The sequence below is a fragment of the Lepus europaeus genome, chromosome 12, assembly GCF_033115175.1.
Source record: "Lepus europaeus isolate LE1 chromosome 12, mLepTim1.pri, whole genome shotgun sequence".
Lineage (NCBI taxonomy): Eukaryota > Metazoa > Chordata > Mammalia > Lagomorpha > Leporidae > Lepus > Lepus europaeus.
Window position 1 is genome coordinate 9968575 of NC_084838.1, and position 21820 is coordinate 9990394.

General features: G+C 42.9%; 1 protein-coding gene across 9 annotated transcripts in view; it reads left to right on the plus strand.

Annotated features, from left to right (window-relative positions):
* The window catches only part of DENND1A (DENN domain containing 1A), a 566150-nt gene that overhangs the window by 58285 nt on the left and 486045 nt on the right, over positions 1–21820 (plus strand). The gene's annotated exons all lie outside the window — the stretch shown is intronic.

Consider the following 21820-nt stretch of genomic DNA (forward strand, 5'->3'; position numbering starts at 1 on the left):
TTCATTTCTAAATTAGTAGGTTGTTTTCTGATGAGTTGTTGAGTATAAAATTTAAAAACTTGAAAAATCAAAGAAGAGAAAAACTACTTAGTGGTAACTACTGTTAATGTTTTGATATGTTTATTTCCTGTGTGTGTGTGTGTGTATGTGTGTAAATACAAACACTTTTTACAAACTCTTACTATGTCTTATTCTCTTTTCTTCTCCCAGTTAATCATTAAGCTTTCCCTAAAATAATTAATACTGGTTTGTGAAAGTCCTTTCAGTTGCTGTGAATTGTGATATTGAGTTTATGTGCAATGTTTACTTATAATTAGATCTTTAGGTTGTTTCCAGGGCTTTCCAGTGAGTGATGCCAGCAGACATCTTGCCTGTCACTTAAATATTTGATTTTGATGCTTTATGAAGAAACTGGACCATTCTGAGTAGATCTTTGATCTACTTTGTCCTTAAGATTTTAAATCTTTTTTGTCACATTCTTTTTTGTGTACTCTAATTGGTATATTTGTTCAGGAACCTACCTTCCCGTCAGGATCGCAGGAAACCAAAGCTGCCAAGGTTGAATTCTGCCTGTGTGATACAAGTTCTCGGGAGAGGGTGCTCTTGCGAGAGAGATCTGCCTGCGAGGTCCCGTGAGCCCTGAGCCTGTGAAACTGGCCATGCAGAAACCCTGGAGTGCATTTTCAGCATCAGGGTCTCGTTACAGCTGGCATCCCAGAACCCACTGCCAGCACTTTTCTTGGGAAGGTGCTTAGCCCTGGGAGAGCGGCAGCACTGGGCTCTTCAGGGCCACTCAGCAGGCTAGCTTCCCGCTGTGTCTGCTCCTATCAGAGTGTTTTGGATGTATTAGCCCAATGGCCACTTTGTAAAAAGGAGGAGCTGGTCAACTTGAGAAACCTTTTGTGGGAACTCCAAGAAGGGAATGTGTGGGGCATGGTCTTTTGGTAGCTGAGTTTTTCACCTACTCTGGTATTGAGCCACAACCTTCAAAACAAAACAAAACAAAACAACTTTAAAATCTCTCTTAAATGACTCTGTGTTTCTGTATTAGTGGTATCCTAAAGAAAATATGTCTTTGGGTATTAAGAGCAAGATTTGTTACTTTGGACTTTGGCTTTCATTTCATGGGATTGTGTTTGTGGTCAGGGAGCTTCCCCTGAATCTGTGGTCACAGTGGATGCCCAGCATTAGTCAGCATCTAAAAAACATGACTTTTGGGGCCGGCGCTGTGGTGTAGCAAGTAAAGCCGCCGCCTGCAGTGCCGGCAATCCCATATGGGTGCCGGTTCAAGTCCTGACTGCTCCACTTCCAATCCAGTTCTCTGCTGTGGCCTGGGAAAGCAGTGGAAAATGGCCCAAGTCCTTGGGTCCCTGAACCCGAATGGGAAACCTGAAAGAAGTTCCTGGCTCCTGGCTTCAGATTGGTGGAGCTCCAGCTGTTGTAGCCAATTGGAACCAGCAGATTCTCTGGTTCTCTGCCTCTCCTTCTCTCTGTGTGTAACTCTGACTTTCAGATAAATAAATAAATGTTTTAAGAAAAAGTCTTTTAGGGCAGGCGTTGTGGCACAGCGGATTAAGCCGCCGCCTGCAGCTGCTGACATCCCGAGTGAGTGGTGGTTTGAGTCCCGGGTGCTCCACTTCCCATCCAGCTCCCCGCTGATGCTCCTGGAAAGGCAGCAGCAGATGGCCCGAGTGTTTGGTCCCCTGCCACCGGTGTGACACCTGGGCAGATCTGACTTTGGCCTGATCTGGGCAGTGAACCAGTGGATGAAAGATTTCTCTCTGTTTCTTTCCCTCTTTGTTGCTTTGCCTTTCAAATAAATAATCTGAAAAAATAGTAAGAAAAGTGACTGGGATATATTAGGCACTCAAGAAAAGGTCGTTTGTTACCATACTTGAAGCTTGCTATCACTCTGCTGCCTTCCCAGGCACATGAGCAGGGAGCTGGGACTGGAACCTGAGCTGTGACTTGGCATTGTCGTGGTAACCTAACCTGCTGCCCCACAATGCTGGCCCTTGTTTACTTTCTTCAACCTTGAAAAACACTCTAAAAATAGGTTGAAGAAACTGAGGATCAAAGAGGTTAACTTCCCCAGGCTGAATAACGCCAAGTTGTAGATCCAGTGTTTCATCCACAATCCCGTGGCATCTTCCAAAAAATAATTTTACCTAATATTATCTGCACATCTGGTGCGTAGAAAAGTCAGATAACATTAATCTGAGGGAACAGAAATCTGGCTTGGACAGAAATTCAGGGGAGAGGAGGTTTTATTCGTGTGTGGTACAAGGGAGTCTTAGTTTTTTGTTTTTTTTTAAGAATTACTTTTTATTTATTTGAAAGAGTTACACAGAGAGAGGAGGAGAGGCAGAGAGGCCCCCCCCCCCTTTTTTTTTTGACAGGCAGAATTAGAAAGATCTTCCTTCCGTTGGTTCATCCCCCAAATGGCCGCTATGGCCAGCGCGCTGTGCCAATCTGAAGCCAGGAGGGCTCAAGCACTTGGGCCATCCTCCACTGCCTTCCCGGGCCACAGCAGAGCTGGACTGGAAGAGGAGGAACTGAGACAGAACCAGTGTCCTAACTGGGACTAGAACCCAGAGTACTGGCGCCGCAGGCGGAGAATTAGCCTAGCGAGCTGTGGCGCCAGCCAGAGAGGTCTTCCATTCTGCTGGTTCACTCCCCAAATGACCTCAACGGCCAGAGCTGAGGTGATCTGAAACCAGGAGCCTGAAGCTTCTTCCAGGTCTCCCGTGCAGGTTCAGGGGCCCGGGGACTTGGGCCATCTTCTACTGCTTTCCCAGGCCACAGCACAGAGCTGGATCGGAAGTGGAGCAGCTGGGACACGAACCGGTGCCCATATGAGATGCCAGTGTTGCAGGCTGGGGCTTTCACCTGCTGCGCTATAGCGCTGGCCCCGATTCTTAGTTTTTTGATGAGTCAGAACTATTACTTCAACATTTCTTTTTTTTTTTTCCTTTTAATTTTCCAGTTAAAGTGAATCTATCTTATTGAGTATTAAAGTATAGATCCTGATTCTTAGTAGATCAGTTAAGACAAATTGCCACTAACCTAAAAGACATGAATTATTAAATAGACTTTTAAAATTTTTCTAGGCTGTAAGTACCTGACATACCAGTTAGGAAAATCTTTTTTCTTTGTTTTTTAAAGATTTATTTATTTATTTGAAAGAAGATTTATTTATTTGAAAGTCAGTAAGAGAGAGATCTTCCATCTGCTGGCTCATTCCGCAGTTGGAAGTGAGATAGAGACAGAGAGATCGAGAGCTTCTGTCTGCTGGTTCACTCTCCAGTTGGCTGGGCCAGGCTGAAGCCAGGAGCCAGGAGCTTCTTCCAGGTCTCCCACGTGGGTGGCAGGGGCCCAAGCATGTGGGCCATCTTCTGCTTTTCCCAGGCCATTAGCAGGGAGCTGGGTTGGAAGTGGAACAGCCAGGACCTGAATCGAGGCCACAAACTGGGGCTTATATGGAATGCCAGGTCTCAGGTGGCGGCTTTGCCCACTACACCACAACACTGGACCCTAGAAGAAAAATCTTGTTTGCAATAGAAGCATGGAAATTCATCTTGTACTTTTAAAACAGGCTTTAAAAAGTTAGATGATGGACTGGTATTGTGGTGCTGTGCTTAACCCATCAATTGCAACACAAACATCTTATATTGAACTGGTTTGAGTTCTGCCTGCTCCACTTTTGATTGAGCTCCCTGCTAATGTGCCTGGGAAAGCAGTAGATGATTGCCCAAATACTTGGGCCTCTGCCACCCCAGTAGGAGACCTGGATGGAGTTCTGGGCTTCTGGCTTCAGTCTGGCCCAGCCCAGGCTGTTGTGGCCATTTGGGAAGTAAACCAACAGGTCTAAGATGTCTTTCTCTTTCAGTTTCTCCATCTCTGTTACTTTGCTTTCAAATAAATAATTCTTTTTTTTTTTTTTTTTAATATTTTTGACAGGCAGAGTGGACAGTGAGAGAGAGACAGAGAGAAAGGTCTTCCTTTGCCGTTGGTTCACCCTCCAATGGCCGCCGCGGTAGCGCGCTGCGGCCGGCGCACCGCGCTGTTCCGATGGCAGGAGCCAGGTGCTCATCCTGGTCTCCCATGGGGTGCAGAGCCCAAACACTTGGGCCATCCTCCACTGCACTCCCTGGCCACAGCAGAGAGCTGGCCTGGAAGAGGGGCAACCGGGACAGGATCGGTGCCCCGACCGGGACTAGAACCCGGTGTGCCGGCGCCGCAAGGCGGAGGATTAGCCTGTTGAGCCACGGCGCCGGCTCAAATAAATAATTCTTAACACAGCATTAATTAAAAAAAGAAATCAGGTCCTAGGGGAGGTGTTGTGGTGCAGTTGGTTAAGCTGCCACTGGGGATAATTGCATCCCATGTGGAAGTGCCTGCTTCTAGTCCTGGCTACCCTGTGCTTCCAATAGAGCTTCTTGTTAATGTTCCTGGGATTAGTGGCAGGATTGGTGGCCTGGGTGCTTGAATCCCTGCCACCCACGTGGGAGACCCTGAGTGAGTTCCTGGCTCATGGTGTTGGTATGGCCCAGGACTGAACCAGCCTATGGAAGATCGATCTCTCTTTCTCTCTGCTTGTCTCCAGCCTTCCCCTTCTTCCCACCCCCTCCCCGACTTTTTCACTCTGCCTTTAAAGTCAATACATATGTAAATATATAAGTGAATCTTAAAAACTAGGCAGGTACGACTTTCAGAATTATACTGTACCTTGTCTTCTTTTTTTCCCCTCAAGATTGCTGTCATAATGATTATTTCTATAAACTAGAGGTGAGTCTGGTAAGAATTCACTGTAATAAATAAATTTTGCCCACCATGTAATGAAGTAAGAAGTATTATTATTACCCTGTTATATGGGTAAGAAACATAGGGCTCTAGAGGGCAGAAATCATGTCTTGCTTGTACCTGTATATTTTGGTAGCTACAACAGTACCTGCATATAGTAGATCCTCAAGTACTGAATAGTTAAAGCTTAGAGATAGGAAGTGACTTGTCTAAAAGACAAAGTTGGGATTTTTTTTCTTTTAAGGAAATTTATGAAAACTCTTACCCAAATTATTTGTATATTTACAGTTTTAAAAAATAAATGAATATGCATATATCCACTCCTCAGCCTAGAAAATGGAACATTTTGTATCTTCTTTTTTTGTTCTTTTTCTTACTTTTTAGACATCTACTTTAATCATTGGAAAATGATATACTTATTAGGTTCAGATTTTTTAATGGCAAAGTTACTTTGGTATGTGTTAATTGCATCACCTTAAAATACAGGAGAAGTCAAGGATTTTAAATACTAACATTTTTGGGGGGAGTGGTGGTGATTTTTTTTTTTTTTTCCATTAAGAAAAATGATTTCCAAGGGGCTGGCGCCATGGCTCACTTGGTTAATCCTCCGCCTGCAGCGCCGGCATCCCATATGGGCGCCGGGTTCTAGTCCCGGTTACTCCTCTTCCAGTCCAGCTCTCTGCTGTGGCCTGGGAAGGCAGTGGAGGATGGCCCAAGTGCTTGGGCACCTGCACCTGCATGGGAGACCAGGAGGAAGCACCTGGCTCCTGGCTTCGGATTGGCGCAACGCCATTTGGGGAGTGAACCAACGGAAGGAAGACCTTTCTCTCTGTCTCTCTCTCACTGTCTGTAACTCTATCTGTCCAAAAAAAAATATGCTTTCCAGTTGCATCCATTTTGTTGTAAAAGTAAGGATTTTTTTTTTTTTTGGCTGAGTAGTATTCAATAGTGTACATATACCATATTGTCTTTTTTGAAAAAAAATTAAGGAATAAAAATTTCATATATACAAATTTGGGAACACTATGATTCTTTCCACTCACACCCCCACCCTTCTACCTCCTCCCTCTCCCATCCCTATTCTGATTTTTTACAAAGATCTATTTCTAGTTAATTTTATACTCATAAGATTAACCCTACACTAAGTAGAGAGTTCACCGAGTAGCATAAAGAAAAAAGAAAAAAGAAAAACAAAAAAATATTGTTCCTCAGCTCTTAAGACAAGGACTGTTCAAAATCATCACATCACAGAGTGTCAGTTTCGTTCCTATACATTGCCTTTTAGGTTCTCTATTACCACAGATCAGAGATAACATATGGTATTTGTCTTTTTGTAACTCTCTTATTTTATTTCATTAAGTACAATGTTTCCAGTTGCATCCATTTTGTTACAAATGACAGGATTTCATTTTTTTATCATTGTATAGTATTCTGTAGTGTATGTGTACCATAATTTCTTTATCCAGTCTTCAGTTGATGAACATCTGGGTTGATTCCATATCTTAGCTATTGTAAATTGAGTTTCAGTGAACATGGGGATACAGATAACTTTCATATACTGATTTCCTTTCCCTTGGGTAAATTCCTAGAGGTGAGATGGCTGGGTCATATGGTAGGCCTATACTAAGCTTCCTGAGGTATCTCCATACCGTCTTCCACAATGGCTGCACCAGTTTACATTCCCACCAACAGTCAATTAGGGTACACTTTTCTCCACATCCTTGCCAGCATTTGTTGTTTTTTATTTCAGGATGAGAGCCATTCTAACGTGGGTGCGGTGAAACGGTGAAACCTCATTGTGGTTTTGATTTGCATATACCCACTCCTCAACCTAAGAAATAGAGCATTTTGTGTCTTCAAATCCCCCTAGACCTATGTCACTTTTCCTTTCTCTACTGAGGTCACACTTTGAATTTCATTAATTGCATATCCTTACTTTTTTTTTTTTTTTTTTTTTTTAACAGGCAGAGTGGATAGTGAGAGAGAGAGACAGAGAGAAAGGGCTTCCTTTTTGCCGCTGGTTCACCCTCCAATGGCCGCTGCGGCCGGTGCATCTCGCTGATCCGAAGCCAGGAGCCAGGTGCTTCTCCTGGTCTCCCATGCGGGTGCAGGGCCCAAGGACTTGAGCCATCCTCCACTGCCTTCCCGGGCCATAGCAGAGAGCTGGCCTGGAAGAGGGGCAACCGGGACAGAATCCAGCGCCCCAACCGGGACTAGAACCCGGCGTGCCGGCGCCGCAAGGCGGAGGATTAGCCTGTTAAGCCACGGCGCCGGCCTGCATATCCTTACTTTAAGCTCATTCTTCTTATCCTATACTGGCGATTCAAATTGAGTTTGGATTGCTGTTCTTAGGAAGTAACTAAATGATCCATATATTGTCTTTTCTGATTGGTTAGTTATTTGAAGCAAACTCCAGATTTTTTTCTTGTTACTAAAGTGTCCAATTCAGGGGCCATCTTGCTATAAATTATATGGTAGTCTTATAATGTTTGGTTCAGTCATGACAGTATGGTTCTTTTCTTATCCTTGTGGTACACATGTCTTTGGCTTTTCAGGTGGTCAAGGAATTCATTGATATGTTAAACTTTGAAATCCATGTGAGCAATGAGTTCATTGAATTATTATTTTTTTAAAATGTTTTTTTTTAAAGATTTATATATTTATTTGAAAGTCAGAGTTACACAGAGAAAGAGAGGCAGAGCGAGGTCTTCCATCCCGTGTTCACTCTCCAATTAGCCGCAACGGCTGGAGCTGCACTGATCCGAAGCCAGGAGCTTCTTCTGGGTCTCCCATGTGGGTGCAGGGTCCGAAGGACTTGGACCATCTTCCACTGCTTTCCCAGGCCATAGCAGAGAGCTGGATCAGAAGTGGAGCAGTCGGGACTCAAATCGGCGCCCATATGGGATGCCAGCACTGCAAGGCGGCAGCTTTACCTGCTACACCACAGCACTGGCCTCAATTTATTTATTTGTTTGAAAGAGTTACAGAAAGATTAACTCCCCAGAGGGCCACAGTGGTGAGGGCTGAGCCAGGTTGAAGCCAGGAGCTTTAGCCAGGTCTTCCTAATAGGTGACAGCGGCTCAAACTCCTGGGCCATCTTTGGCTGATTTTCCCAGGCCTATGGCAAGAAGCTGGATTGGAAGTGGAACAGCCATGACACGAACCATACCCCTTATGTGATTGTAGGTGGCAGCGTTACTCGTTATGTCACAATGCTGACCCCTGTTAATTTTTTTTTATTTTTAAAACTATGCGTATTTGTTTTATTTTTTAAAGAGTTATATATCTGTTTGAGAGGCAGAGTTACAGACAGAGAAGTCTTCCATCTACTGATTCATCCTCCAAATGGCTGCAATGACTGGAGCTGAGCTGATCCTAAGCCAGGAGCCAGGAGCTTCTTCTGGGTCTTCCCAGGTGGGTGCGGGTGCCCAAGCACTTGGTCCATCCTCTGCTGCTTTCCCAGGTCATTAGTAGGGAGCTGGATTGGAAGTGGAGGAGCCAGTACTTGAACTAGCACCCATTTGGGATGCTGGCACTGCAGGTAGAGGCTTAACCTACTGTGCCACAGTGCCAGTCCCTGTTGAATATTTTTAAAAAAATATCTTTGTCTCTCCCTCTCTGTAACTCTGCCTTTGAAATAAATACATAAAATCTTTTTTTTTTCTTTTAAGATTTATTTATTTATTTGAAAGTCAGAGTTAACACAGAAAGATAAGGAGAGGTGGAGAGAGAGGTCTTCCACCTACTGGTTCACTCCCCAATTGGCTGCAACAGCCAGAGCTGTGCCAATACAAAGCCAGGAGCCAGGAGCTTCCTCTGGGTCTCCCATGGGGATGCAGGGGCCCAAGGACTTAGGCCATCTTCTACTGCTTTCCCAGGCCATAGCAGAGAGCTGGATCGAAAGTGGAGCATTGGGGACTCTAACTGGTGCCCATACGGGATGCTGGCACTCAGCGCCCACCCCAGTAAATAAAATCTTAAAAATAAATTCCCTTCAAATACCAATCTTAGAGCTTCATTGAAATCAATGAGTTTGTTGAATTATTAGTATTCTTTTTAAAGATTTATTTACTTGAAAGTGTTACAGAAATCGAGTGAGAACAAGTGAGCTTTATCTGCTGGTCATTCCCCAAATGACTGCAAAGGCTGGAGTTGGGCCAGGCCAACACCAGAAACCTGGAACTCCATCCAGGTTTCCCAGGTGGGTGGCAGAGGCCCAAGCACTTGGGCCATCTTCTGCTTCCTTCCCAGGTGCATTAGCAGGGAGCTGGATCAGAAGTGGAGCAATTGGGACTGAACTATATGGGACATTGGCACTGCAGGCAGTGACTTAACTTACTGCCCCACAGTGTGGGCCTGAGGAGTTACATTAAATCATTATTTTTGTTTAAGACAAGAGTTCATGTCTGTGTGGAACTCTGCTATTTAGCAACTGTTATCAATTTAACATGGCTGGAAAACAAGAAGTATGGAAAAGTAAGCAGCCAGAGTGGATTTCTCAGAGTCCATTCGCTAATTCTTGAGTCCTATATTTATGGAAGAGTTCTTAGCATATGCCATAAGTACAAATTTGGTACACTCTTGGGATTTTTGTGTGTTCTGTTGCTCAGCACAGCCATTCATGTTGATGACATTAAATCATTGCGTAATTAGTATGCTTTTCATTGAACGTGATAGAAACCCCATGAAATCTAACTTGATCAGAAAAAAAAGGGAAGGAATTTATTGGCTTCCAACACTGTGGTGGTATCAAAGGCTTTGAGTCTTGCCAGATCTAGACCTTCTACTCATGTTTTCAGAGATTTGCTGTATTTTATCTCCTGGTTCTCTGTCTCCTGTGTTGGATTCATTTCTGGGCAAGCATTCCCTATATAATGGCATTGATGGCTACTAACAAACCCAAATTTATATTCTGCCAATGTAATCACCCAAATGGAAAAAAAAATGTCTTAGAGTATTTTGAGCCATGTTCCCAAGATGTCTGTAATAGGCTCCATTTGGGATATATATATCCCAGATATGTATATATATCCATCTATGAACCATCCCATGACTCTGGGTAGGTGCCTCTAAGCTGACTGGAGGAGGAGATGTGTGTGTGTGTGTAGGTGCAGTGGGGAGCAGGACCATCAGTGCCATCTGGATCCTGTAGCAGTCATTCTTAAAGCAACACATGGTGCTGCAGCAGAAAACAGGTGTGCCCTGCAGCCATCAAGCAAATGTTGTATCTAAAACCCTCTTTTCAAGAAAGAATGAGATGTGTAATCTCGTTTGGAAAGATTGATAGCTAGAATGATTAAGTTTCAGTGTTTAAAACTTTAGCTCTTCAGCTTTCTGGAAAGACTGATTTCCCCAAGGTCTGTCTTTGTGTTGTACACAATCTCCTATACTTTGAGCATTTGCTTTGGGTTCAGCAAGGTGCTAGACTGTGTGGACAGTAGAGTGTTACCTCTGTATGAAACAGGAACTAGACCTCATGTTTTAAATGTTTAGGAGACTTAAAAAACCTTTAGGAAGTTGTATTTTAGCTTCTGAACTTCTTTGGTATTATTTCACAACACATTTTGCATTTTCTTCTTTATGTTACCTTGAAAACAGGCGGTCTGCTCTAAGGCTTTCATTAGAAAAAGAAAGCTTTGCTGAAGGTATCGCCATGAGCTTGCCTTGCCCGGCAGGGGACTTTAATAAGTTGCTAGATTTAAAGACAGGGTTTTTTGTTGTTTTTTTCAAACCTTTAATGTGTTCTTAGGCATTGGAATTTTCTGCTATCATGAAACCTTATTTGAAGAGAAAACGATGCAGATAAATTGCTGTCTAGATTATAACAGTGCCATTAAGTATCTTTGTGGATAATTTGTATTTAAAAAATGGTAAGTCTGGAGGCTTTGAAATCAGACAGCCCTGGGTTCAGATTTCTTTCCCCACTAATTGTTTGACCTCAGGAGAGTTATTTAAACTGACTTCTAGTTTTCCCTGTGTTTAAATGGGACTTAGTCTCCTTGGCAGGTTGTTTTGTAAATTAGAGATAATGTATATTAAAATACCTAGCACAGGAACTAGTACAAATTAGTCATCCTTCTGGTGACTTAATTTAACATAATCATTAAGTTTTTTTTTTTAATTTTTTTTATTTGGTAAATATAAATTTCCAAAGTACAGTTTATGGATTACAATGGCTTTCCCCCCACCCCATAATTTCCCTCCCACTCGCACCCCCCCATCTCCCGCTCCCTCTCCCATTCCATTCACATCAAGATTCATTTTCAATTATCTTTATGTACAGAAGATCGATTTAGTTTATATTAAGTAAAGATTTCAACAGTTTGCACCCGCACAGAAGCATCATCATTAAGTTTAAAAAGAAAAAAAAAAAAAAAAAAAAACTAGTAAAACCCCAAACTGCAGAATTTCCTTAATTGTGATGTCATTAGGAGAGTAAATCTTTGATAGTTAACTTGAATTCTTTTTGAAAGAGTTCAAATATTAGAATAATAGAAATTATATGAAACATGTGAAAACTTGGTGAAAAGAAAACTGCTTGATCTGACCAGTTTTCTTTTTCAAAAAATACAGGATTAGTTCAGAAGTTGTTTCCAGGGAAACATACTTTGGGCACAGGAATAATTTAAAGTGATCCACCTATATATATTTTTCCTCCACTAATATGTTACAGGTAAACTTTAACAGGAACCCAATGATCATTCCTCAGTTCTCTGAGTTTTTATTTAAACTACTTGTAAGAAGAGTCCGATGCCAAGAAAAGAAGGTGAAGGTAGTATCAGATTTATTAAAACAGCCCATTTCTGGAATAAGGTCGATAGTGTATATTTAGCCCAGTTTTTTGTCCTCAGCAGTAATGATCACTGAGACTCAGAATGATAGAATTGGCTTCTTGAACATCAAAGGAAATTTCAATTCGTTTGTTGGGTTGTACTTACCATGAAAGGAAAACAGACAAAAGTATTTGGGGAAGATTTTCTACAGAAACCTGAAATGGAAAATACTGTGTTTTCATCAGGGCCCTCAATGAATTTGAAAGGCAGCTTTTATTCCCTGTTCATTTATTTATTTTCACTAAGTATTTTGATTGATAGAAATTTGCCTCCAAAGCCTCCCAAAATGTAGTCAGGGAAATCTGGTTGAGAGAATTGCTTCTAGAATGAGAGCCTCTGGGTTCAAATTTTGACTCTCCCACTTCAGACATGCGCCCTGTGATTTTGGGGGAATTACCCAATTTCTCTGTTTTAGTTGCCTAAACTGCAATGCAGGTGGTGATGATAATCTCAGTATTGTGAGGATTAAATAAGAAAATAGGAAAAATAAGAAGTCTAGAGCGATTCTCAGTTTGAATTATCATTAACAGATAAGTTGGATTTGTTCATTTTGATCCTTCAGTTGATGCTCATCTGGAGTCTGAACCGGGGAAACGTCATCCGCGCCTATGATGGGCTCCTCCATGCTCTGCACTTGGTGGTAGGGCGTTGGGAGCAGGCCCAAGGCAGTTTGGGTCCAGGGGTTCTGGGAAGGCTTCCCCAGTTTGTTTCTGGCCTCCAGCAGCCCCCTCACCCCCACCCCAAGCAAGTCGTTTAGGCTTTTCAAATAGTTCTTAATCCCTGGGGTGGACCCTGGACCAAACTGGCCTAATTTCTCTTGTGTCCCCTGAATGGAGATGGGGTTGACCCAGGTTTTATTTGGTCTTCCCTGGGCCTTCTGCAGGATCAAAGCTCAGGTCTAGATCCACGTAAAGTGGATATTTCGAGCTGACCGCGGATACAGTTTTCCTTTCTTGTTTTTGAAAGATTTTTGTTTTTTGGATATCGTCCTTCATTGAGCAATATTTATTACAAGCCTGCTATGTGGTAGGCTTTGGGGAAGGGGGGGCACATTCCAGCAGAAGGAAAGCATTTACAAAGCCATGGAGGAATACTTACCTCTCCTTTTATTAATCAGCTGGATTCTGATCAGCTGGAGGGAACTTGTGTTCAAAGAATGTCAGACTCTAAAGGGCACAGATCTTAGTTGACTTGGTCCACTAAAATGTCCCCAGCACCTAGGACAGGGACTGGTATGTTGTAGGCCTCTGGGAGATATTTGTGGGACCAGTGAATGAGTTAAGAGTTTTATTGTTGATGAATCCCTCATTTCCAGTGGGTTGAATGGCTGCCCTGTTTGCTAGTCTTTTTTTTTTTTTTTTTTAAAAAAGGGGAAATCTGTGGGTAGATCTAGTGGGGAGAGTGTTTATGTTAGAGGCAGGAGTTGTGTTGAAGTTTTCTTTCCAGTGATTTTTCTTAAATACATGATTCTGTCTTTTCAATGAGCAGATGTGCGTAGTATGAAGTTTAAAGGCAGGCACACTCACATTCCCTTCGCTAGCCGCGGAGGAATGCCTTTTCCTCTCCATTTAGCGAGTGTCCATCAGCCTTCCCAGAGTACAATGAGCCGCCAGCCGCAGCCTGTGCTTTCTATATTTTAGACTTTTTCTGCCACCCCTGGGAAACTGCCTGGTGGTCTGGCATCATGAGCATTTGTGTCACTGAGGCTGTTTCCACAGCCTGTCCTCGAGTAGAAGCTGTGGGGGTGTCCTAGGAAGAGGCGAGGACTTGGGGCTGAACTGGGGCTCTGATGCTAACAGAGCTGACCTTGGGGAAGTTACTCATCTTTTGTTGAGTTTTCTCATTTGCAAATAGGAGTTTGATGATGATTATCTTTTAGAGTTGCTGTGAAGATTAAATAAAATAGTAACTCTACAGTAATTAACAGTGCCCAGATAGTATTCTTTCTTCTCCTGTCACATCAAATCATTGTATTCTGCTCTTTGAGCCTCTTGGCACAGAGGGACAGTTATATTATTTTTCATAGCTTGGAGGTCTATAGAGTCTTTGAAACTCTTGATAATGATTTTCTATTATTTTTGGATGAAGCAACATGGAATTTTGTTAATATATTTCTACTGACAATGGAACATTTGCCTATTTAAAGAAAACTTACATACTTAATTTACAAGTTTTCCAGGCTAGAAAGTCTTGGTTTTCTAAGAGAGTTCCTTGACCCACACGCAGCTTCTTATGGAGGACATGGCAAGTTTGAGTAAGGGGGAGAGGGGAAAAGGGGGAAAAAGAGAGAATGAAAATATATGTGTGGTGAAAGAGAGATTTTAGCTTGCTTTTGTAACTTTAGCTTTGCTATGCAATGTGCCAAAAGTTATTTCTCCCTAGGGAGTGCCTCTTTCAACAGTTTGTGAAGGTAGCATAAATTCTCGCTTGGTGTTTAAGGAAGATGGTAATACAGTTTAGTACAACCAGAGTATTTTTTTAAAAACTTGTTAGAAACCAAAATGTGATTGCAGTGGCAAAGTTGTCAGCACACTCGAGTTTAACAAGTGTTCGCAGGATTAGTAAAGGAAATGTAGTTTACTCTGCAGCTTTTATGACAAAGAATTTAAAAGGTTTTGCTCTAAGCCCCACCATGTGTTTCTTCCTTTTCTCCAAAACATACCTCTAAGCTGAAAAGAGAGATGGATCTCTTAGGGAGAAACTATTAACTCTGAGGGAGTTTATCATTGTTTGAGAGGAAGCAAGGCATTTACATTTGAATCGACCCTGAGTGTAGCTTGTGCCCTAATCTCGTTCCTTCTCGAAGCTGGTGAGGAGTTTAAGTGCTTCCTACTTTGTGTCCTGGTCCTTGTAGTGCCATCCTAATTTTCTTGGTGATCATAAATTTTCTAATTCAAAGTAAGCAAACTGCGGGGGACGTTGTGGCCTGATCATCCCCGGAAATGGTTTTTGAAGTTATTGCTGTAGGACTATGGGCCAGAACTGTGTCATTCTCACAGCACTTGTTTCCACCCTAAAAATGCTGTAAAAAGATGAAATGTTATGGCAGGTTTGAAAAAGAGATCGAGTCCAGTCACCTCCACCACAACCCCACTTTTCAATTTGAAATGTTCCCATTTGACATAGTTGGAACTGGTGTATAGTTGAAATGACAAAAAGTAAGACATTCATGTTGATCACAAACATTTTACCCAATTTTGAGTTTTATAGTTTGAGCAATCAATTTCCTTATAATAATGCTTATAGGTTGATTAATCAGTTTCCTCTTATGCACATAAATTTAACCTTTCTTAAAAATAAGACAGACTAATATTTTGTAGACTTCGATGGCCAAATCTTTGATATTCTGCTTTTTGGAGGGCTTGGGGTTTGGGGTTTGGGGGGTGGAGAGGAAGATAGAAGAACAGAGAAGGCTGAGAAGGACTGTGCCGGAGATGACCATGTTTCCGACACAATGCCTTTTCTAAGTCCGAAGTCTGTAAGAAATCTTAAAGTGAGTCATTTTCTGGGATCAAAAAAAAGTGTGACCTTGTTGTATTAATGCGTATTTTGCTCTGTGATGGATTAAAGTACTATGACTTAAAAATAAAGCTTACATTTTGTGGATTCTTAAGTTGCTGTTAATGCCTGCATGTATCACTGATTACGTTTTTGCTTTCTAAATTTGCTTGAGGAACATTTCTGCTGGTGGAGGATTTAGGTCATGTTAGCCTAAAGAGAACAGGATCTATCTACCTAAAGACTTGTTGATGGGAGAAATGCTTTATATTTGCCCTCCTGTCTTGTTGGACAGCTGGATCCAGGACCTAGGACTGGACTTCGCTTCTGCAGCAGCTGTGAAATCCTTGTCTTACAAACACAAAATGTTCCTGGTGACTGATTCTGTGACCAAACCATCATTCAGACCCATCTCATAGGAACAGGATGTGTCTAACACTTCTTGGGTAAAATGAAGAAACCTTGTTGGAGCCATGGCTTTGTTAAACCCAATTGCCTTTTAAAACGTTTTTATTAGGAGTTAGTAAGTTAGGGTTGGGGGAGGAGGCTATGTTGATTGCTAAGAGATGGGGATGAGAGTTTTGCCTTTGGTGTGTAGTGTGGTACTATAACTTGAGAACCGTCTGCAAGCAGAATATTTGGAATGGAAAGCCTCTTTGTGGTGTGCGTTTTAAAAAGTGTCTGTAAGTGTGCTTAGAAAATGGCAGCATTTGCTGGTCTTGGCTGTCACTGTCTTGCTGCTCCTGACTGTGTTTAACCAGAAAGGGAAACTCAGAGTAGAACAAGTCTCACTCCCAAGACTTTACAAGAAAACCCCTCTTTGTGGATTTATATATATATATTTTAAAGGAGCTTGACATCTTCATCAAGTTCACAGTGGGCCTGCTTTGTTTGCTTTCTCTTGAATGCTTGATAAGATTTTTCTTCTATTGTTTTGTGCAGCAAGAACAGATCTTTCCATGGCTGGGGTGGGTTTTTTGTAAATCCACAATATGGTCATTGTCTGGTGGTGAATAATTGTGGCTGCTTTTTGTACAACTAGAACTAAGGCTTTGGCTGTGAACAGATTCCTTCTTAGCGTGAAAAGGGACTAATCCATGTAAATACAGCCCCAAAATAAAGCTTTACAGAAAAAGGGGAAGGCCGCTAAGCAGGAGGGCACAGGTCAGCAATTTAACCTTTAACCTAACAAATAAGAAGCATGAAAGTTCCAGAATTGGTTTACAAAAGAAAGCTCCTGTGATCTGTCAGTTTTTCTTTTCAGGAGGGAGCCGGGTGAGAGATCTGACTGACAGCTAGTGCCTTTTAACTGCAGCCCGAAATTAACGGCCAAATTGAAACTCAAATATTCGAAGGAGAATTTTTCTTCAGTAAACTGAGGTGGCAGAAAAGGCTGAATGAGTATTGGTCAGGGTCTCACGTGGGATTTCTGTTCCGGAAGTTGGGGGGGACAGACATTGGGCTCCGACTACCTGTAGGATTCCCTTCCAAGTTTGCTAGAGTCTGTGGTCTGATTCTCTCCCGTCAAATTAGACATGAACTTTGCAGTTTGAGGCCAGATGAAACTTCTCCCCTTTTCTAGTATTATCATTGATGTCCCTTGTAGACCTTACCCGGCTCCATAAATTAAACTGCAGTCTTCACTAATGATTTAAGAGCTTTTTTGTAAATGTAATTAATGTGTTTTCCACAAAACCGCTGTCTTGAGATTTCACAGTGTGCACGACTTGTATGGCCCGATGCGTTACCAGAAGCCATACTGTGTGACGTGCAGCCCTGCAAAGCAGAGGACACGGGCTTGCTCTCAGGCCCTGCTGTTCTGGCCCACAGACTTGGGCATTACTAGCAGACACAACTGGAGTAAGCTAAAGCTACGGAAAGTGAGGTATAGGTGATTATTAGGCGATGCACTGGGGAAATGGGAAGCTGTGAAAAATGAGGAGTTGCCCATTTCCTACATGGGCTAGAAGAGTGAAGGAAATAAGATTTGTGCTAAGTGGTAAGTTTTATGCTGTTGTATTCACTTACAAACTTTGCAAACAGTTTGTATTTATTTAATCACAACAGGTAATCTTGTTAATGAGTGTTAGTTTTTTGCTTACAGCATAATGCATGTGAAGTCGGCTGTTCCATCTCACCACTATGGAGAATTCTGTAACTGATAAAAACTTTAATTACTGAGAATCATTCAGATTATAAAGAAACAATGAACTAATGACTTTAAAGTAGACTCCCTGTAGATTAATAAGAGTAATTACACTGTGCAGCTCCATTGTGGAAACAACATCCCTGGGATGATTCCATTTTAGTTTTCCGATTGTTCTTAGTGCATTTGTATACGTGTGTTTAAAATTTGTTCCCTCTAGGTACACTCTGGCCTCAGTATCCCCCAGATCTTCAGAGGTCAGAGGCACCGTAATGTTGCAGATTCAGGTGAGAGCAAGGAGTCACTCCAAGCTAGAAATCAAGCTCATTAGCACAAGACCTTTGGAGATCTAGCTCCTACCTATCCAGCTTCATCTTAGGCCTCTCTTCTCCTCCTAAATAGGCATTTCCCATCATGCCTCACTCAAGTTTCATGCATGTTTTCTACTTCTATATCATATGTGGCTTCCCCAAAGTGTAAGAAGGGCTCATATTTTTAACCTGGTGATGCTTTGAAAATGGCTGACATTTTATGTAATCTTTGTAACAACAGTGCAGAATATTCAATGTTTTCTGAGAGTGCTGAATAAATATTTGAATAGGTGGATGAGTAAATAAATGAGTGAACTGTAGAGTCAGAAAATTGGAGTTCCACTCTAAATTCTTCTACTCATTAGCCAGTTTGAACCTATTCACTAATGTGTAAAATGCATCTATACCTGCCTTGCTTCTCACCCTAGATGGGGTGAGTACTGAATGAAAATGGGTAGTAAATAAACATGCTTTTTAGACCTGTAAACCACATGCAAACATTAGTTACCAGTGTTAGTATTCTTTTTTTTTTTTTTTTTTTTTTTTTTGACGGGCAGTGTTAGACAGTGAGAGAGACAGAGAGAAAGGTCTTCCTTCCGTTGGTTCACCCCCCAAATCGCACTGCACTAATCCAAAGCCAGGAGCCAGGTGCTTCCTCCTGGTCTTCCATGCAGGTGCAGGGCCCAAGCACTTGGGCCATCCTCCACTGCCTTCCCGGGCCACAACAGAGCTGGACCGGAGGAGGAGCAACCGGGACTAGAACCCAGCACCCATATGGGATGCTGGTGCTGTAGGCAGAGGATTAACCAAGTGAGCCACAGCCTCCCAGTGTTAGTATTCTTAATTTAGATCTTGTAAATGAAGAGAAAGCATTCATGGATACAGACAGATTTGTGTGTGTGTGTGTGTGTTTAAGAGTTATTTATTTATTTGAAAGGCAGAGTACAGAGAGGTAGAGGCAGAGAGAGACCCTCCATCATCTGGTTCACTCCCCAAATAGCTGCAGTAGCTGGAGCTGCACCAATCTGAAGCCAGGAGCCAGGAGCCTCCTTTGGGTCTCCCACATGGGTGCAGGGATCCAAGGACTTGGGCCATCTTCTACTGCTTCTAGCAGAGAGCTGGATTGAAAGAGGAGCAGCCAGGACATGAACCGGTGTCTGTATGGGATGCCGGCATTGCAGGCAGTGGCTTTACCCCCTATACCACAATGCCAGCCCCTGTCAAGAATCTTAAAGCCATAGTTTGCTTTTAGCAAACACACTGAGAAGTGTGTATGACTTTGTGGGTATATTCTTATTTTTGTATGCTGTTGTCATCTCTGGCACTATTTTTCTTCCTTTTATTTCCCATTGTCCTTACTCCCCCAGCTTATATGTATATTTGTCATCCTTTTACCTATATGTAGTTTTGGAAGTCATCTTGAATTGTTTATGGAATTTGGAAGAGTGTAAACTCTCCCAGTGTGATTTTTTTTAAAAAGCTTTATTTATTTGAAAGGCAGAGTTACAGAGAGGCAGAGAGAGAGAGAGAGAGAGAGAATGAATCTTCTATCTGCTGGTTCACTCCTCAGTTGGCTGCAACTTTTATGATCTTTTTTTTATTTGAGAAGCAGAGAGAGAGGTCTCCATTGATGGTTCACTCCCCAAATGGCTGCAATGGCTGGAGCTGCGCAGTACTGAAGCCAGGAGCTTCATCTGGGTCTCCCACGCAGGTGCAGGGGCCCAAGCATTTGGGCCATCTTCTACTGCTTTCCCAGGCCATAGCAGAGAGCTGGATCAGAAGAGGAGCAGCTGGGACAAGAACCAGCGCCCATATGGGATGCTGGCACTGCAGGTGGTCTCTTTACCCACTGCGCCATAGTGCCACTCCCACATATGATTATGTTCATTGCATGTGCAGTAGACTGTACCATGTAAATATTATGTAAATAGACTTTTGTGAAGTTTGTATAATAATGACATCATCTAATGATGCATTTTTCACAGAGAATCCTGTTGTTAAGTAACATATACTGTGTGAGAGAACTTCAAAAAGTTTGCAGAGAATGGAATTGAAAGAAGTTTGTTTTGGTGCAGAAAGTTGGAATCCATGTATAGCTTTTTCACAATACACTCTTCTTGTGTGTTGGAAAGGGTAGGTTTACGCCAGTACTAACAAGTTCAATCAGTACCACAAGATTCATTTTAGTTTTTCCCCTTTCAATGTCTAACTTTCTTCAATAGCAAGAAGCCTGGTTTCCCTTATTCCTGATACATTTACTTAGTTGATCAGATCTTTGCCCCTTGTCCACGACTTCTTAGTTTAGATGCTCTTTTTAGCCCTCAAGCGATCTGCTACCCTCCTGCTACTCTGTCTCTCCTACACAGGTGCCTGCCTTTTGTGGCTTGGGTTTGGCACCCACACCAGGCTAGTCCTTTTGTGTGGGTGGGTGCCTTCTTCACCTTGATTATTGACACACAATGCACAGCTCCCACCCCCTTCCATGTTGTTCCCCGCCTTGTCCTGTTTGGCATCTGATACCGTGTCAGGTGGTCCCTGCAAGGATAGCCCCCTTACCCTGCCCTGACACCTCAGCCATACCAGGTCATCTTTTCCCATGGACGATCCTCTCAAATGGCTTTCACTGTGACACCTCGTGCTGGCAGCTGTTTGATGCCCACTAGTCCCTGCTTGGACTTAGACGTGCCATATGGGTCCCTCTCCTGCATGGCCCCCTTGTCACTCTTGGGTTCTGACGACCTATGCTGGACACCCTACGTGGGTACCCTCCTCACATGCTTGGACTCTGACTTGCCAGGCTGGTCACGCTCTCCCATGTGGACCACGTGGCTGCTTCTCACCAAGTGTGGACATGTAGTTTGACTTTAGGATTAAATGGTCAGTTAGGATGAGAAGGGGAAGTCAAGTTTCCCAATCACTTCCTTGTCTTTTTCTCCCTTGTCATCCAACTCTACCGCCTTTGCCTTGGTTCCTGGCCTTCCTCTTCCTCCCTTGTATCACTGCCACTTCCTTGGCTGGCGTCTTTCTCTTTCCAGCCCATTTCTGACTTGCTGGCAGATGCTGTGTGTGTAAAGAAAATATGATCAATCCAGTCTTTGCTGCAAGCCTCCAGTGCCTTTCCATCCATGGAAGGGAAGACTTGAATCCTTAGCAAGGCATAAAAGGCCCCTCATGACCTGGCCGACCTCCCCTCCATCTCTTCCCACTCCCTGTTGACCTGGTACTCTGGCTCCTGTACTTGAGTCTTTTGCTTCCCTGCCTTGCACCTGTTCTTTCTTCTTGCTGTACCATCCTCTGTCTCATTTTCCTGGTTCGCTTCTATTGTCCTTTAAGATTCAGATAATGCTTATTTTATTAATCCACTACGCCACAGCACAGCTCCTCCCCACCCCCCAGCCTATTTTTTTTTTGGAATAATTTTTTTTTTTTTTTTTAATTTGCGAGGCAGACAGACAAAGACCGGTTCACTTCCTAATTCTGTGCAACAGCTGGGGCTGGGTTAGGCCTATGCCAGGAGTCTGAAACTCCATTCAGGTCTCCAAATGGGAGGTAGGGACCCAAATATTTGAATAATCACCTGCTGCCTCCCAGGGTGCACGTCTGCAGGAAGCTAGAATCAGGAGTGGCGTCCAGACTTGAATCCAAGCACTCTTTTGTGGGATGTGGGCGTCCTGAATGGGATCTTAACCACTGCACCAAACACCTGACCCTGGAGGCCTTCTTTAATCCTCTCTTTTCTGTGTGCTGAGCCGCTGCCCTGTCTGCCACCTCTTGCAGCTTGGTGAGAAGTGTCACGTGGTCCAGGTCTCGGCAGCCGGCAAATTGTATTATAACTGTGTTTTGTCCTTTCTATTACTCTTGCGGACAGGAACTATGTTACTTGAATCCCCACCCCACCTACAACCCCCCTGCAAAGGATAACCCTGTTCAGTATACAGGTAGCTAAATGAAGAGATGTTTAAAAATATTTCTGTTTCAGAGAATTTCTCATTCAGTGGAATTTATTGTGTCTAAATAAGCAAGGCCATGTTACTGCCAGTTGCTTCTGAGGCTTTTGAAATAGTCCCATTTACATAAAACTGGACATTATAATTGTATTTTTCCGATCGGGGTTTTACCTATGGTTATATTTACTTCTAGGGCGTCTCCAGGGGCTTAGCCTTGTTTTTCCTAGCAAGGTAAGAAAGAGATTTAGAGTGTATCAAGGGTTGGCTCATTATCTTCTTTTC